The following is a 15,472-nucleotide window of genomic DNA, read 5'->3' as shown; positions in this document are numbered from 1 at the left end:
CATTTTTAATCACACTTTTTAAGTGTGATTAATAACATTTAGATCACACCTTTTAAGTGTGATTAATAACATTTAGATCACACCTTTTAAGTGTGATTAAAAATATATAGATCACATCTTTTAAGTGTGATTAATAACATTTAGATCACACATTTTAAGTGAGATTAAAAATATTTAGATCACATCTTTTAAGTGTGATTAATAACATTTAGATCACACCTTATAAGTGTGATTAAAAATATTTAGATCACGCCTTTTAAGTGTGATTAAAAATATTTAAATCACATCTTTTAAGTGTGATTAATAATATTTAGATTACACCTTTTAAGTGTGATTAAAAATATTTAGATCACATCTTTTAAATGTGATTAATAAAATTTAAATCACACCTTATAAGTGTGATTAAAAATATTTAGATCACGCCTTTTAAGTGTGATTAAAAACATTTAAATCACATCTTTTAAGTGTGATTAATAACTAATAAAATCTGTGATAAAAAAAGGGTTCGACATATTTGAAAAATAATCAATATTATTTTTGTATGCACATTTGAAGAATGTAATACACACTATATCTATACTTTGAATCATAGCCACATATTAAATGGAATAACGTCATATATTTCATAAATGAAAATTAAATATTCAAAAATATATACAAAGGAATTAAAAAAAAAATTAACTATGCTTACATATATTAAAAAATGAAAAAAACTTTCAAAAAACTAAGTTCTTTAATTCTTTGACCATATTTTGCATCTCTCCAAGAAATTTCTAACCTGAAAAATAAAAACACAAATTAATTCAGAAACTGCAGTAGCATATGAATAAACTAAATATTTATATTTATAGAGACTATTCTAGTCTTACCAAAGATACCGTCGGACTTTTTCTCATCATACCAACTCTTCATCTCCTGCTTCAATAGAAAAAGAATAACCACTTTGATTGAATAATCAATTCTCATGGAAAAAATGGACCAAATATCTTAAGATAGCTGAATATGAACTATGACTACAGGGCAACAATGCTCTGGAGAAGGAACAGGGTTGTGCAAACATTTTATTCGTGCCCTTAAATATGGGAAAACTCTATGTGTTAAAAGATTTCAGCAGTTAACTCATCATCAGACATGAACATGCAGAAAACAAATTAATAGCCAGAAGAGTGTTGTCATCTGCATTTAAAAATAAATAATTATTCCAAGACATGAACTTGAAGAAAACAAATTGCTCCATTTCTTAAACCACATAAAACAATCGGTCCCTGCAACAAGAGATGAGTTTGTTACATTGAAATCATATAGTGATAGTCACTTAACCACAGACAAAGGTCATGTAATGATAATAGATAAAAAATTATCAAATAAAAAATTTAACGATAATATATAAAAGTACAGTAATGCCATTTATAAATCTTGAGATGAGCTCATACAAAATAAATGATTTGAATAACCAAGATAAGCTCCAAAATAAATCTACCAAAACTTAATAATCTTTTTCCAATCAAATCACTAACTAGAGAGAACCTATCTCCTATTAAATAGCATTTTACTCATAAACTAATGAAGACAAATGGCACCAACCAATTCTAATTATAACTTGAGATGAAACATAAAAAAATGAAAACACAAAAAACAAAAGTAGGAGGATGATCATGATCATTGTGAGGAGAAGTGTGGGTGTGGAAAAGTGGAAATAAATTAGGGGATACCAAAGGCAAATCTAATCCAAAGAAAAAAGAGCTAACTTTAGGCACAAAAGAAAAGGGGCAGGTGGACTAAAGTTGCCTAACCAGAAACCAATAATGGAGTTATTCTGAAATATTATTTACACGTTTGACAAATCATAGCATAGTCTAACCAAGTATACCTTCACTATTATCCATCCAAAAATACCAATCTCCTCATAGCACAGACCAACTACCTATCAGCAGTCATTCATAAAACAGAGCCCCAGATCATCAACCTGGAACTACCTACCGAAACTTCCCACAAATCTGATTTTTGATTAATTTGATACCAAGTCATGTACTGAAAATAAGGCACCTTAACCTATGCCCCCCAACCATCCAACTATGTACCTAAATCCGAATGAAATCAATCGGGTTTGACTATGTATCATAGAATGTATATAGGTTGCTGCAGATTTTAAGAACTCTCAACTTTAATGCATCATGAAATGTATATGCCTTTATTCAAGCTTGCAATTATTTCATGTTCATGATTATAAGATTACTATGTCTAGGATAATATGATTTCTTCTATCCTTTTAAAGAAGCCAACCTTGAATTCAATTTTTGTTTGTACCCTACTGAGTTGAAAAAAGAAAATGAGCTTTTAACCTATACTTTGTTTTTTAAATTACAAATACATAAGCTAGATGGAAAGAATATAGTACAAGTTGATAAACAATGGAAAGAATACATAAGCTAGATGGGAAGAATATAGCTTTTAACCTATAGTCTGTGTTACAGCTCTTTGAACTTCAAGGTGTCAAGCAATTAAAGGGACTGTCAGTTTATAATATCCTCTTTTTAAAGTGACTGTCTTCTATCCTCTCTTTTTTTTTTTTCTTCTTTTTTCCTTTTTTTGATCCTTTTAGTATTTTGCCTTTAATCAGAAGGAGAATAATTGTAAGGTAAAAAAGTTCCTTCACAATAACACCCAGAGGATACCTTAAGTCTCCTACTTATTATTGCCAACTAAGGCTCTACGGACATTCAATTAGAATACACATTTTGCACCACAATATATATATATATATATATATATATATATTTCACTACACACTCATATACTTGAAAACCAAAAGAAAATATTAAATATATAGGTTGCTGCTACTATATACACAGAGTCATACTTCAATACTAACAAATTTTTGATCATAATCACTCCAAAAAGAGAAAGCATGAAGTAACTACTCAACATTGATTACAGTTTCAAGAGCAAAAATCAAATTGTTCTATACAAAGGATGAAACACTTACCAATATCAGCTGTTTGCAAAGATGGAGATGCATTCACAGGAGATAAACCTGCAGATGCATCCATAGGAAATGGAGCTGTTGACATGTGAGCTGGGACTTCAATCGGGTTTGCCTCTGACAGTGAAGTCGTCGACCTCCTCTTATTGGCTTGCCCATGTGGCATCCGTGTAGTCTTTGTATGTAACAAATGAATTGTAAGCAACTAGAACCAAAAATTTAAAATGCATGACAATTCGTGAAATTATAAGATAACCTAATAGTCTAATATTAGAACCACATTACAAGTCATGAAATTATCAACAAAAACATTAAGAACCAACAAGAAAAGAAGCTGCTGTTGCAGAAAAGAAGAGAAAAGAAGAGAAAAATATTAAGAACCAACAAGTTGCTGTTGCAACATGAAGCTGCTGCTACAGCAAGTTGTTGCCACAATGCACAAAGAACCAAATACAAGCTGATGCTGCCCCAATGATGCAACAAAGAGCAGGACAAAGAGCTGTTACAATGCACAAAGCTGCCACAGCTGCAGCTGCCACAAAGAGCTACTATTGTACATGACTATTGCGACGGGGCAATTTTGTATGGATGGTTGCTTGCTGAACATTAGAGCCTTAAAAGTTCATATAATTTCAATTTCAAGGCATCATAAAGGAAGTCTGCTTTACTAGTACCCTCTTTTAAAAACCTTGATTGTTCTTTGTGGAAACTTACTGGATTAAGATAAATTGCTAAGAAATTGTTATTATTGGGATAAACGCAATCAATTTTTTCCTTTTAAATCCTTGATATAAGCCTTAACTACTACATAATACTTTGAAGTTACTTCTAGACATTCATGCTGTTTTGGAGATGCATGGCATCCAGCATAAGTTGTGTATAACAAAAGCTTATCAGAGCCAAACACCATAGTTCATATGCACATGAAGCTGCAAGGCCACTTACAGGCCACTTACATTTCTATCTTTGGGAATGATCATAGCATAGGACTATAGCAGCAGGTATAAGATAAAGACAAAGAAAAATCATCGAGAAGATATAATCATACGACTACACCACACGCCACAGCTCACCACAACTGTAATTTTACAACACATTCTTTAGTCGAATTCTGTCATCAAAAGATTTTTATCCAAAGAAAATCTGATTAAAAATGTATCAAACATTTGCCAATACAGTGAGTCTATCCCATTTATGCTCAAGCTCCATATTTAACTATGAAATAGTTTGAAATCCAAATAATACATCCTATTCCCATAATGCAACATTTACCAACATATTAGGGTTTGACTTTACCACAATATTCTATAATATTTCTTCAACAAGGCAATCACCACCAAGAGGTGACCATCGACAATGTTTTTCAAATAGTATCTTATTATCAATGTGAAGGTTGTTCACTTGTATGATGTTCCTTCTTTTTTCATCCATTTCAGCCATGGTCTTTCCGGAAAAAAAAAGGGCCTAAATTACAATTATCTGAAATTTTCCTGCAGTAACATGATGAGATGGCTGTAACAAATTTAGAATTCCTGACTCGTTATCTGAGAAGATAATGTTTCCATTACTGGTGCAATTACTATATTTGTGGCAGTTGGGACAGAAGATTGGGCAAGTTCATGAAGTCTATGAGGAGGAAGAAAAGCAAAACTGTTGAAAGGATTTGATCTTTAAAGGTAGTGGCTTGTCAAATAGACTCTCCTAAACAGATATATATATATATATATATATATATATATGTTTTCAGCTTAAAGATGCCAAGAGCCACTTGAAACTCAGATTCTGCTATAAGAAGAGCACAATTTCCAAACAACTTGAAGAAACTCCCAAAATTGGTTCCAAGTGCAACAAGCCAATCCAAGCAAATAAATCATCATTTCATGAGTGTGCATAAAACTAGGGCTAACCTTAAGTTATATTCTACTTGCCAATCCTTGAATCACTATGTGGTCTCTTGAAGGTGGTTGCTCACTAGGCAAGAACATATTTTCATCTAACAGTGCTCTATTTTGAGCTTTTATTCATTTTTGAGTATTTGATTGATGTTAGGGACCCAAAAAAGTCATGAAGACTAAAATATTTGTAAACTAAAATGATCCATAAGAGTGGATTTGTAATTATCATGGGACTCGCAACTATTAGAACTAAAAGAATATAGTTCATTTGGATTGAGACAAAGCCTATCTGTTGATACAGTTTATAAATGAATCAGAAAGTCTATGTATAAAAATCAAATGATAGAGATTAAAAAAAATAAAAATCAGAATGTCTATGTATGAAAATCAAATGATAGAGATATAGATATAGACATAGATATGGATTCTTCACAAAAAATAGAAATGAGGGCAGTGAGTTAACAAATTACAAAGAGCATTCGATGAAACATGACTGATTACAGGGATCAAAAAACAAATCGTTGTATATTGACACACACACACACACACAAACAGAGAGGGAGAGAGAGAGAGAGAGAGAGGCTGACCTAGTAAGCACAATGGCGGATCCGAAGATGAAGAGGCAGCAAAACAGGGGATGAAGTGAACGGAGATGGTGGGGGGGGATGGGAAAAAAAAAGTGGGGGGAATGAGCGGGAATGGGAAAAAAAAAGTGGGGAAGGCAGCGGGAATGGAAAATAAAAAGGGGCGGGAATGAAAATAAAATTTTTTTTTTCAGAAATAAAATTTAAATAACAAAATAATATTGTTTAACTTCTTTTTTCTTTTTTTTTTTTATGCGACGGGGGTTATCGTCGTCAAAAAAAATTATTTTTTGTTAAAAATATATTTTTTTTTGTAATTAATGAATTTTTTTTAAAAAAATTCTTTTTTTTAATTACTAAGATTGAAAATTTATTTGTTTCATTTTTATTTCAATGAAAAAAAATATTATTATTTTTTATTTGGTAGAAGTAAGGGTAATATTTTAATGAAAAATATTTTTCACTAAAATAAAAGTTAATTTTCTGTGGTCAATGAAAAATGTTATTCTACGGCCCATTTTTTTTTATTATTAAAAATCATGAACTAATTTTTTGTGGTAAAGTAGAGGGAGTGGCAGTAGTGGTGAAGGTGGTGGATAAGAGATGATGGTGGTGGTAGTGGCGGCGGTGAAGGAGATTAGTGATGAAATTGTGGTAGTGGTAGAGTAGATGAAGTGGCAAGGGTGAAGGAGATGTAATGGTAGTAGTAGTGGCAGTAGTGGTAAAGGTGGTGGATAAGAGATGATGGTGGTGGTGGTGGTGGTGGCGGTGGCGAAGGAGATTAGTGGTGAAGTTGTGGTAGTGGTAGAGTAGATGAAGTGGCAATGGTGAAAAAAAGGTAATGGTAGTAGTAGTGGTAGTGGTGGCAATGGTAGCAGTAATGGTAGTCGTAGAGGTGAAGTGGCGACAGTGGTAGTAATGGTGGTAGTGGCACAGCGTTTGCAGTAGTGGTGAATGTGGTAAAGGAGATGGGTGGTGAGAGAGAGAGAGATGAGTGAGAGACAGATAGAGGATAGAGAGAGAGAGAGTGAGTGATGAGCGAGAGAGAGACAAAGTGGTCGCTAAAAGTGCATTTTCTTGTAGTGGATAGATAAATCGAGAGGGAGCTTAGTAAATAGAGAAGACGGAAGGGAGAAAGTGAGCAACGCGAACACAGTAGGAGAGAGAGAGAGAGAGAGAGAGAGAGAGAGAAAAGAAAGAGAGAGGGAGACAAAAAGATAAAGAGATAGAGAGTGAGAGACAGAGAAATAAGAGAGATGAACGAGAGAGACAGAGAGAGAGATAGAGAGAAGAGAGATGAGCAAGAGAAACATAGAGAGAAGAGAGATGAACGAGAGAGACAGAGAGAGAGATAGAGAGAAGAGAGTTGAGCGAGAGAGACAGAGAGAGATGAGAGATAGAGAGAAAAGAGATGAGCGAAAGAGACAAGGAGAGAAAAGAGATGAGAGAAGAGATAGATGAGTGAGAGACAGAGAGAGAGACAGATAGACAGAAAGAAAAGAGTGATGAGTGAGAGAGAGAAAAATAAGAGAGACAGAGACACAGAGAGAAAGAGAAAGACAAACAGACAGAGAAGAGTGATGAGTGAGAGAGAGAGAAGAGAGACGGAGACAGAGAAATAGGAAGACGAAAAAATGGGTAAAAAAGTTTCGTGTCTAAAGCCTCCTTTTCTAGTAGTGAGTCGTCTCTATCATTCACGGGTAGAATAGAGGCGTGGATTTGGGAATTGTATATTTTATATAAAAATCAAATTGAAATATTTTATACAATCACACCTATTTAGGGCTGGTGGGGTGGTGGTGGTGGGTGGCTGGTGGTGGGGGGTGGTAGTGGTAGATGGGTGCTGAGTGATGGTAGCGGGTAGGTGGCGGACAGTGGATTGTAGTGGCGGGTGGCGGGTAGATGGCAGGTGGGTGGTGATGGCGAGTGGGTGGCAGGTGGGTGGTGGTGGCTGGCAGGTGGGTGTTGGTGGCGAGTGGTGGTGGCAGGTGGTGGGGGGGATGGGTGGTAGTGGCGGAAGAAGGTGGTGGAAAATGGTGGCGGGTGGTGGCTAGTGTTGGGTGGTAAAAAAAAAAAAAACTCAAAATTCAAAACGAAAACACATTTTTTGAGTTTACATTTTTTGGCCAAATTTATAAACTGAGACCACTGATTTATAAATCAAAAATTTACCAAACAAGTTTTTATTTGAGTTTTTTAAATTTTTGTAAATATAAACAGAAAACTGAAAACGTAAGTGTTACCAAATGGCACCTTAGCAAACAGACTTTAGATGGTAAAAATGTTGTAAAAATTAACAAATAATTAAATAAGTTACCAACGTAAGAATTGACTTATAAAAAGATTCTTAGGCCATATATGGTTTGATTTTTAGAAAAAAATTTTAAAAATTAAAAATTAATTTGGTTAAGAAATAAAAACTAAAAAATAATTATCATTTAAGGGTAAAAAATAATTATCATTTTAACTTTTGGGCAGGTTATATACATATGTATAGCTGTTTCAATTTAATTTGTAAAAAATTATTTCTAACCACTCGAAAGATAAAAATTATTTAAAAATGATAATTATTTTTTATTTTTTATTGCTTAACCAAATTAATTTTTAATTTTTTTTTCTAAAATTCAAACCATACATAGCCTAAGAACCTTTTGATAAGTCGTTTCTTATGTTGGTAACTTATTTAATTATTTGTTCATTTTACGACATTTTTACCATCTGAAGCCTGTTTGGTAACCATTTCATTTTTAGTTTTCAATTTATATTTATAAAAATTTAAAAAATTGTCAAAAAAACTTATTTGATAATTTTTTTGATTTGGTTGTCTCAGTTTGTAAATTTTAGGAAAAAACGTAAATTCAAAAAATAAGTTTATGTTGGTTTTTAAACAGAAATTTAAAAATTTTACTAACAATTTTTTTTCAATTAATTTTTTTTCAAATAATTTTTTTCCAATTAATTTTTTTTCAATGAATTTTTTTTCCAACTAATACTAACCGAGGGGGCAATTAGTAATGCTACTTTAAACCTTAGGGAGGGGATTGTAATTTCTAAAATGTAAGGGGTGTCAATGTAATTTACCCAGTAAGGGAAAAATTAGTATTTAAAAAAATTAAATTGCTAAGGGGGGAATCTGTAATGAAACTTTAAATCTCAGGGAGGGAGATGTAATTTCCAAATCGTGAAGGGAGAACTGTAATAAACATAAACCTTAGGGGTTGTCAGTGTAATTTACCATATATATATATATATATATAATCACACTTAATTAGAAAGTGACATAAAAAATAAATATTATCCCACTCAATCATATTAAGGGTGATTAAAAATTTGGGAATTGTATATTTTATATAAAAATCATTTGAAATATTTTATACAATCACACCTATTTAGGAAGTGTGATTATATATATATATATATATATGAGATTAAAAAGTAATAATTTATATATAATCACATTTTAATTACATTGTGTGATTAAAAAATATATAAATAATCATGCTTTAATTAGAATGTGTGATTAAAAAATATATAAATAATCACATTTATTTAAAAAGTGTGATTAAAAAGTAATAATGTATATATAATCACACTTTAATTAGAATGTGTGATTAAAAAAATATATACAAATAATCACACTTTAATTAGAATGTGTGATTAATATATATATATATAATCACACTTTAATTAGAATGTGTGATTAAAAAAATATATATAAATAATCACACTTTAATTAGAATGTGTGATTAAAATATATATATATATATATATAATCACACTTATTTAAAAAGTGTGATTAAAAGTAGTAGTGTATATATAATCACACTTTAATTAGAAAGTGTGATTAAAAAATATATAAATAATCACACTTTAATTAGAATGTGTGATTAAAAAATATATATATAATCACACTTATTTAAAAAGTGTGATTAAAAAGTAGTAGTGTATATATAATCACACTTTAATTAGAAAATGTGATTAAAAAATATATAAATAATCACACTTTAATTAGAATGTGTGATTAAAAAATATATATATATAATCACACTTGTTTAAAAAGTGTGATTAAAAAGTAGAAGTGTATATATAATCACACTTTAATTAGAAGGTGTGATTAAAAAATATATAAATAATCACACTTTAATTAGAATGTGTGATTAAAAAATATAAATATAATCACACTTGTTTAAAAAGTGTGATTAAAAAGTAGAAGTGTATATATAATCACACTTTAATTAGAAAATGTGATTAAAAAAATATATATATAATCACACTTAATTGAAAAGTGACATAAAAAATAAATATTATCACACTCAATTAAATTAAGTGTGATTAAAATATCAATCTAATGTTTTTTATCACACTTCTAATAAAAGTGAGATCTTTTTTTTTGTCAAAGTGTGATCTTTAACCATTTTTGTAGTAGTGCCTACTCACTCTTATGGTCTTTGACATAGATTTTTGGTTGTTTTGATAAAGTGTTGAAGTTGGGTAAATTTTGGAACTTAGGGTTTCAAAATGTTAAAAGAGGATTTTGTTATTTTGAGTCTAAAATGTGTATTGTGGGTTCAAAATAATGATATCGTTGTTGGTTGTTGATATTTAGACCATTGGGTCAATATTGGGAATTAGGTGGAAAACCCTAATTTTGGGAAAATTGTGATTCTATGAAATTGAGTTGGAAATGATGAAATTGGTTCATTATATGGTAGAATAGTGGAGTTAGATCTATTAATCGCTCACTTTTGAAAACATTGATATTTTATCTGTTGGAGCTTTTATTATTTGTTTAGAAATAATTGCTTGGGCTATCGGTGGAGGGTAGTTTTGATTGTTGTAGACAATGCATGATGATTAGGCAAACTAAAACTAATCAATTGGATATGTCATAGAGTATGACGGTTGATAGAATACATTAACGTTATGTATTGATTGATTGTGTATTTGACCTTTGTGTATATACGTTGTGTGTGTGGGAGGAGATAGGGGATGTACTCCATGGTTTAGGGGAAGATAGGGAATGGACCTCTAAACCGGATGTTGTTTGGAAGAAGATAGGGGATGGACTCCACTGATACAGCTCATATGCTTGTCAGATAATGTGTTGATGTAGCTTATATGCTTATCTATGGAAGTGTTGATACAGCTCATATGCTTATCTTTGGAAGTTTTGATATAGCTAATATGCATATCTGTTGAAATGTGGATACAGCTTGTATGCTTATCTGTTGAGATGTTGATACAACTAGTATGTTTATCTATTGTAAAATGGGAAACGTTTAATATGAGTCACTGTCTCATATAAGTGGTTGGCTAAGTTCTGAGCCGTTGATGTAAATTATGAAATTGATAAGAAAAACTGAAATGTAACATGAACATAGTGGTCATGAAATGGAAATGGGTTATGAATTGATTTATGGAAATTGAACATTTATCAATTGCTAATGTCTTAGTTATTGCTCATACTGTGTTTAGCATATTTCTACTGGGTTGTGGCTCACCCTATATGGGACATCATTTTCAGGTACAGGTAGTATGCCACCTCCAAGGACATAGCTTGGATGTTGATGAGAGTTGAAGACTCTTTTGTTTATTTTGTTTGTATTACATGTATATCAAGCCAAGGGCTTATTTTGTATAGAGTTAGTACTCTTCTTTTGTGTAACCAGGTGTTGACTTGGAAAGCTGTAAGCCCTTAAGGCATTTGCTTTTGTTGTTAACATGTAATACTATTGTAAGAACTACTCTGATGAATATAAATGGTTGGTTTCTTTTATATAATTGTATGTCTAGTGACGAGTTTTATGTATTATTTTGAGGGCGTTACAGGGCTTGTGATTCTGTGATTTTAAACCTTAGCGTTATTCCTAGAAACTAATTGAGAGTGACTACTTCAGTATGTTTCTGTCTTATATATTAGATATTGGTGTTTTTCTATTTCATTCATTATTAATGTTGGAACATTTTAGAAAATGGGAAGGAAAATGATCCAAAATAAATATTTACGAAATGGGAAAAAAAAAAAGGCTCAAAAATAATTTTTTAAAGAACAAAAATTCAATCCGCAAACTGCTCGCAACCGTCCGCACATCCGCAAACCTTATCCGCACAAACCGCAAAACCGTACTGCAGACAGTTACGGATTGACTTTTCTTTAAACTGCATAGGTGCGGACAGGTCCAAATTGACCCTCAAACCGCTCAAATCTGAACCACGACCACCCTTAAGAGGAAGTCACAGTTCAGAGACGGAAATGTAGGTGGAGAAGGATCATGGTATTGGACGTGAGTTGTTATCCTATGCGGTTAGGTTTACAGTACTGCTGACTCTGTTTGGTTTAGGGTTTAGGATTACTTTTAGATTATATTTTATTCATAAATTTAAAAAAAGATGGAATATATACAAAAAAAATTTCGATCTCTTTTTAAATCACTCTTTAATTTCATAAATTAAATACAAACACAATCTTATAGATCACATACTCCCGTATTTGGATCAAAGTATTAATTACTCAAAAAAAAAAAAAAAAAACAAAAAACAAAAAAACGATTCTATAGTGAGGAATCCAATTGCCAATAATAAGATTTCTATGCTGCTATCAATTTTTTATTTTTTATTGGGGATATTACTTGTTGGTGTGAGTACAAAAACTTATTAAAAAATTATAATTATAATTATTAATGTGTATAAAATTTAGCATTTATTTATAATTTTTTTAAACATTTATGCTGAATTGAAATATCCCCTTTTTTCTTTTTTTCTTGTTATGCTACTATCATTAAGTTATTGAGAGTTAATTTTATTCCAATTTTTTTGTTTTTTTTGTTAGCATCCATGGTTCTCATTTTTTTTTTTCAAAAATTCAAACAACAGTTTAAAGTGTTTCTTTATGCAAGATAAAATTGATAGAGAGAGAGAGAACAAGTGAATAAATGAAATGTGTATTTCATAGATTTATTTACAAAGGGAGCCTAGCTCTCTTCTTATAGCCTGTGATACATTGGAGAGAGAGCCACCGAAAGCATAAAGCTAAAGCAAGCTAATTATGAAAGCTAATGCTATACTAATTATGAAAGCTAAAGCTATACTAATTATTAAAGCTAAAGCTAAACATAATAATATACATAATATTATACTAACATAATATATTATATATTCTAACATCCCCCCTCAAACTCAAGGAGGATAGGTAAAACTAACTTGAGTTTGGAAAGGAACAAAACATGAAGATAAACTAATACATAAAATAAAAGAGGATAGTAGACACTGTATGGTTGTGTCGGACCGTTGTAGCAGATAATGGCTAGACAGTTTACGAGGTCATGCCGGACCGTTGTAGAAGCTAACTGGAATCAATGTCGGGACAGTTTATGGGGTCATGCCGGACCGTTGTAGAAGCTGACCGGAATCAATGTCGGGATAGTTTATGGGGTCATGCCGGACCGTTGTAGAAGCTGACCGGAATCAATGTCGGGACAGTTTACGGGGTCATGCCGGACCGATGTAAAAGCTGTGGTGGTGCACCGAGGAGGCGACTTAGGGAGTGCGCCATGGGGTGGCTTGGTTGGTTCCCATGGTATATAACCATGCTTATTAGCTTGGGTGGTTCACATAGTGTGTAACCATGCTCACCATGATATATGTATAACCCCCCCTCAAACTCAAATAGGCGTGAAGATAGAAACCTATTTGAGGTTGAAATAAAGGGATTGATAAAGTGGAGCAAAACAGCTCAACACAAAGTGAAGATGAGAGAAAGGTTGTTTTTTTGTTTTTTGTTTTTTGTTTTTTTTTTTTTTTTGTGATTACGAAAAAAAGGAAGATAAAATAAAATAAATAAAAGTAAAGTGGGGGTAATGTAAATCAGCAAGAGTTTTTGAAAAAAAAAGGATGGTGAAAAGTGAGACAACTCATGGTATTAAAGTATAGAATAAATTAAGTAAGGAAAAAAAAAAAGTGTTGTTGTTTGTTGGAATAAAAATATATATATATATATATATAGGAAAAAGGAAAAGGAGAAATACGAGAATAAGAGGAAGGAAAAGAAAAATAATTTGTCAAAAGCAAAGGGACATGCCCATGTGGGTGTCAGGATAAGAAAAGCAAAAAGAAAGAAAGAGAAGAGAATGTAGAAAGTATCCATGGCTTTAAAACTTGTAAGGATTTTGTTCTTGTTGTTGTTGGTTTTTTTTTTTTTTTTTTTTTTTTTTGTAATGGAAAAAGAAAAGTAAATAAATAAAGAAAAATAAATAAGTAAATAATAAGAATGTATTTGAAATCAAAGAGGAGAGAGTGGGAAACATGTGACTGAAAAGGGACTCACCAACTGAGCTTCTTTTTTTTTTTTTTTAATAAAATAAAAAAAAAACACAACACAACTATCTAGAGGGGATGGGGCCCGGGGAGTAACAAAAAAGAGAGAGCATGGATGATTGAGGTTCGGCAGGCAATAAAAAAGAAAAAAAGAAAGAGCAAGTGGGGCTATGATCATTGTTCTTAGTAACTACAGCAACATAACCATCAGGAGTCCAGCTTATGAGATCCCACTTAATTGTGATGTTTCCGTTTGGATCAAGAGCATCGAAAGCATCTGTGGAAGTAAAGACGAAGGATGAAAGCAAGAACAGGACCACAATGGCGCAAGTAGTGAGTTTGGATATAGATCCGAAACAAAAACCCATTGCTTCTTGCAGATTTTGCTTGGCTGATTGCAGCCTTGGATCTGCACTACTACAAGTGCAGAGTGAAGAGAGAGTTGCAGAGAGAGAGTTGATTGTTGTGTGTGTGGAGAGAGGATTGTTCCTCAGTTCAGCAATGATACGTAGATGGCTGGGCTCTACGTTGCTGTTAGCCTCTCCCCAGTCTAGAGAGAGAAGAATGATATTCCTGGATGTGGAATTTTTTTGTGGAGTTCCGGAGGTGACCAAGATGGACGATGGTGATGATGCTCTAATCTTGAAAGTAAATGTTGAATTGGGTTTAGTAGCAGCGGAGTCAAGGTATGTGTAGAGGTCTGGCGGGCGGCCAAGGCGAGACTGCCGCCCGCCGGTGAAGCAGAATGACTAGGTTGTTAACCTAGCTCTGATACCATGTAAGATAAAATTGATAGAGAGAGAGAGAACAAGTGAATAAATGAAATGTGTATTTCATAGATTGATTTATAAAGGGAGCCTAGCTCTCTTCTTATAGCCTGTGATACATTGGAGAGAGAGCCACCGAAAGCATAAAGCTAAAGCAAGCTAATTATGAAAGCTAATGCTATACTAATTATGAAAGCTAAAGCTATACTAATTATTAAAGCTAAAGCTAAACATAATAATATACATAATATTATACTAACATAATATATTATATATTCTAACACTTTAGAAAGTGGTGCTTTCCATAAAACAAACTTTCTCAAAAATAATTTTCAGAAAAACTTGTCAAATAAATTTTTCATATAAGTTTCTATTTGATTTGTTTTCACTATAAGACTGTGTTTGGTTAAGGGATTTGAGAAAGGATTTGGAAAGGAAAAAGGAAAAAGTGTGTAAAACTAGGTGAAATGTAAATATGTTAACTTTTCTCTTTCCCTTTCTAAATCCCTTATCAAATCCCCCAACCAAACACAGCGTAAGAAAATAAAAAAATAGAAACTATATATATATGTATATATGTTGTAATGCAAGTTAAGTTTCTTAATTAAAATTTTAAATCTATATATCGTACTGTCAGATTACAGATTCGTCCCCTCTAATACTGTCACGCCCCCAAACCGCCCCTAGTAGTTTGGTGCCGTGATGGCCAGTAACCCGAGGTTACCGAAGGTCGTCTTACAAAAATCACACACAATCAGAGTATAAATTATGGGGCTTACAAGTGCGGAAGCAATATATATATATACATATACAAAATCTAAATAGTCCATGAGAGCCGTGCATAAGTCCAATGGAATGTCATACATCAAACATCTTTACAAGTCTTACAATTTAGGTACAGCAAGAATGAGATACAAAACACATCCTGAC

The 15,472-nt window shown here is 32.2% G+C and overlaps 1 long non-coding RNA gene across 1 annotated transcript; it reads right to left on the bottom strand.

The window, feature by feature from the left end:
• Window positions 1–502: 502 nt before the first annotated feature.
• Window positions 503–3,083, bottom strand: LOC145795262 (uncharacterized). Its single transcript, XR_014335868.1, has 3 exons — window positions 2,987–3,083; window positions 870–915; window positions 503–778 (listed from the first exon to the last, which is right to left on the bottom strand). It is a non-coding gene; the product is annotated as an uncharacterized LOC145795262 (long non-coding RNA).
• Between the last annotated feature and the right edge of the window lie 12,389 nt (window positions 3,084–15,472).

The sequence above is a fragment of the Camellia sinensis genome, chromosome 7, assembly GCF_055761805.1.
Source record: "Camellia sinensis isolate YWXY chromosome 7, ASM5576180v1, whole genome shotgun sequence".
In the NCBI taxonomy this organism is placed as follows: domain Eukaryota; kingdom Viridiplantae; phylum Streptophyta; class Magnoliopsida; order Ericales; family Theaceae; genus Camellia; species Camellia sinensis.
Note: the sequence above shows the minus strand (reverse complement) of the source record. Positions and strands in the feature narration are given on the sequence as shown.